The 4,128-nt window shown below is 42.7% G+C and overlaps 1 pseudogene; it reads left to right on the top strand.

Moving 5' to 3' along the window:
* The first annotated feature begins 440 nt into the window (after nucleotides 1–440).
* Nucleotides 441–1,906, top strand: LOC117707607 (non-POU domain-containing octamer-binding protein pseudogene; annotated as a pseudogene).
* The last annotated feature ends 2,222 nt before the right edge of the window (nucleotides 1,907–4,128 follow it).

Raw genomic sequence — 4,128 nt, 5'->3', positions numbered from 1 at the left:
CCACTCTCTATCACAGTGCAATCAAACAGGAAGACCCTCCACTTCCTATGTTCAAATGCATGTATAAGTTATTTACATCTCTCAACAACAGGGGAGTCAGCAATTAGATAGGACTGACGGGAATTCTGAACAGGGAAACCTATTGTCTGTATCTATTCATATTCTATCTGCACAGAAAATTTCAAATTGAGAGCTTTGAGGAATTCCCCTCCCCCCCCCCACCACACACACATCAAGTCTACAGTTTTCAGGAAAAAAAAAAAAAAACCAGAGAACGTTGCTTCCTGTCACTCAGTTTCTTTTATTTAGATTCCTCAATACTTGAAAACTGCTCACTCTGCAAGAATCAAGTTGCTTTGCAGATACCTATTTAAGATTCCACACTGGCTTTTCTTGGGATGTTGGAGGCCGTGCAGCGTTGCCCTTACTCTGATCAAAGAACTGTGGGCAGAGGCAGTCGGGGTTAGAGAGGACTGGGAGGCAGACACTTTGCTGTGTTCAAATCGAAGTCAAGGGTGCAAAAATGCAGAGCAATAAAACCTTTAACCTGGAGAAGCAGAATCAGACTCCAAGGAAGCATCATCAACACCAGCAGCAGCAGCAGCAGCAGCAGCAGCAGCAGCAGCAACCCCCACCAATACCTGCAAATGGACAGCAGGCCAGCAGCCAGAATAAAGGCTGGACTATTGACCTGAAGAATTTTAGGAAACCAGGAGAGAAGACCTTTACCCAATGTAGCCATCTCTTTGTGGGCAGTTTTCCCCCTGGCATCACTGAGGAGGAAATGAGGAAACTTTTTGAGAAATATGGAAAAGTAGGTAAAGTTTTCACTCATAAGGACAAAGGCTTTGGCTTTAATCGCTTGGAAACACGCACCCTAGTGGAAATTGCCAATGTGGAGCTGGACAAGATGCCACCCCGTGGAAAGCAGCTGTGAGTGCGCTTTGCCTGTCACAGTGCATCCCTTACAGTCTGCGACCTTCCTCAGTACGTGTCCAACAAACTGCTGGAAGAAGCCTTTTCTGTGTGTGGCCAGGTGGAGAGGGCTGTAGTCATTGTGGATGGCCGAGGAAGGCACTCAGGAAAGGGAAGCCAGCTGCTCGGAAAGCTCTGGACAGATGCAGTGAAGGCTCCTTCTTGCTAACCACATTTCCTTGATCTGTGACTGTTGAGCCTATGGACCAGTTAGATGATGAAGAGGGACTTCCAGAGAAATTGGTTATAAGGAACCAGCAATTTCACAAGGAGAGAGAACAGCCACCCAGATTTGCACAACCTGGGTCCTTTGAGTGTGAGTATGCCATGTTCTGGAAGGCACTCACTGAGATGGAGAAGCAACAGCATGATCAAGTGGACCGGAACATCAAGGAGGCTCCTGAGAAGCTGGAGATGGAAATGGAGGCAGCACACCGTGAGCACCAGGTTATGCTAATGAGACAGGATTTGATGAGCTGTCAAGAGGAACTTCGGAGGATGGAGGAGCTGCATAACCACGAGGTTCAGAAGTGAAAGCAGTTAGAACTCAGGCAGGAAGAGGAACACAGGCTCTGTGAGGAAGAGATGCGGCGACAAGAAGAAATGATGCAATGACAGCAGGAAGGATTCAAAGGAACCTTCCCTGATGAGAGAACAAGAGATACGGATGAGCCAAATGTCTATGGGAGGTGCTATGGGCATAAACAATAGAGGTGCCATGCCCCCTGCTTCTGTGCCACATGGTACTCCAGCTCCTCCAGGATCTGCCAATATGATGCCAGATGGGACCCTGGGATTAACCCCACCAATAACCAAACATTTCGGTCAAGCTGCTACAATGGAAGGAATTAGAGCAATTGGTAGAACTCCTGCATTCAACCATCCAGCTCCGGGAGCTGAATTTGCTCCAAATAAATGCTGTCAATATTAGATAAAGTTGCACCGTCTAGTTTCCTGCAGCCCTTAAAAAGAAGGGCCCTTTTTGGACTAGCCGGAATTCTACCCTGGAAAAATGTTAGGGGTTCATCCCAATTGATAGGTGTTCCCTGCTTGTGCTGCTCTAGGGAGTAAGCTTGAAGGCAGAGGGGCAAGGGAGGGGTGGTGTTTAACAAGTCGAAGTCCGTGGTATAGTGCGTTATCAAGTCCATCTGGTGCATTCCTGAAGTATATTGATTGATTGTTGAGGGCCTGGAGAACCATAGGATAATGGACCCAGAGATCCATTTATCTTGATCATTCCCCCTGCCCAACATCCTCCAGTGACCTAGCCCCAATTCTCCATTCACTCCTAGGTAAGAATTCAGACAAATGTCCACAGAGGTTACAGCACATCTCATATAGACCCTTTCATGTCCTAAAGAAGACATTTGCTCTTAGAGGTTTTCATTTTAGTATATCTGAAAAAACTCTTGTGTTAACTCGCCTCCATCTTTTTCTTGGATAAGGACTACACTTAAGCGTCTCTGATGTTGCTGTTCACAGCTTTTCTTGATAGGCCTAGTACAATCTTGGGAACAGGGAGGGTTGCTGTGAGTAGCTCTTAGTCTTGCCTATCTTAGGTAGTTAACACTGTGCATTTTTTATTGGTGTACTATGATTTGTTCCTGATACCTTCAATTTGAGATTTTTTTTCTGAGAAATGGAGCAATAATGCAGCATCACCTTATTAAAATACATTTGAAGCCTAAAAAAAAAAAAATGATTGCACATGTGTCCCTCCCAGCTGCTGCTGCTGGCAGTGGGGGACGCATGTAACAGACAGGCCTAGATACATGATTGCTGCAGGGGTGGGTTGGCTTTTACAACAGGAAACTGGAAACAGAATGGTTTGAACCTGCAACACTCAGTTGCGGGTTCCAGGGCTCCCTAACTCTGGGATTTCCTTAAAACTCTTAACAGGAAAAGTTAGTATTCTCAGTTAATTGGTGTGCGTGTGTGTGTGTTTGTGTGTCTGGTTTACTTCATTGTTTTGTAGAGAAGGAAAGCCTATACTTTTGGACAATTGTGGCTGTTGTAAGTGCCGGTAATTTTTATATACTATATCAGTTACAATAATGTGAATAATGAATATGGATAATAAAATAAACACCTTCCTTAGATTTTATTGTGCCTGGAAGAAGATCGCTAGATACATACTTAAAATCTGTAATCTTATGTAAACACAACCTGAATTTGTCATATATATTTTACTTATTACTAAATTTTTACTCCAGCATAATGTGATTGTAAATTTTAATTAAACTAGATTCCAATAACTTATTTGCCTATTTCTACATAGACTATTTGAATACTATGTAAATGCTGTAGCTAGTAGCTGGATTGTGTATTTTTAAGTCAGGTATATGTTTTTTAAAAAAGATTTACTTATTTTTATTATATATGTACTCGTGTTTGCCTGCTTGTATGTATGCACCATGTGTGCAGTGCCCACAGAGGCCAAAAGAGGGCATCGTATATCTCAGAACTGGAGTTACAGATGGTTGTGAGACACCAGTGGGTACTGGAAACTGAGCCCTAGGTCCTCTGGGAGAATAGTCAGTGCTCTTAACTGGCGAACTCTCCGTCCCCTAGATAATTCTTTTCTACATATTTATTTAGTGACATTCATTTCACTTTAAACTGTGCTGTTACTGAACCTCACACATTTGGATGAGTTATGTTTTTATTTAGTGCAAAATGCTTATTTTTACTTTCTTTTCTACTTGCTGTTATACATTACATAATTTAATCTGTACATGTAAGGGTTACTCAGGTCCCTTTCTGACCTTTAATCCAATTTCACCTTAGTCTTAGAGAGAGAGAGAGTGAGTGCGTTAAAATTCTTTTATTTTCTTTCTTTCTTTTCTTTTTCATTTATTTATTTATTTATTTATTTATTTATTTATTTATTTATTTATTTGGTTTTTCGAGACAGGGTTTCTCTGTATAGCCTGGGCTGTCCTGGAACTCAGTCTGTAGACCAGGCTGGCCTCGAACTCAGAAATCCACCTGCCTCTGCTTCCCAAGTGCTGGGATTAAAGGCGTGACACCACTGCCCAGCTGAAATTCTTTTATTTTTTTAAGATCTTTTTGTGGCTCAGAACACTTGGACAAATGCTCAGTGTGAACTCCTGAGCCATGTGTAATATGTTGTTGGATGATATCCACTGAGCC

Source organism: Arvicanthis niloticus, chromosome 4, assembly GCF_011762505.2.
Source record: "Arvicanthis niloticus isolate mArvNil1 chromosome 4, mArvNil1.pat.X, whole genome shotgun sequence".
Taxonomy (NCBI): domain Eukaryota; kingdom Metazoa; phylum Chordata; class Mammalia; order Rodentia; family Muridae; genus Arvicanthis; species Arvicanthis niloticus.
The sequence above is the reverse complement of the archived record's forward strand: the minus strand, read 5'-3'. Positions and strand labels throughout refer to the sequence as shown.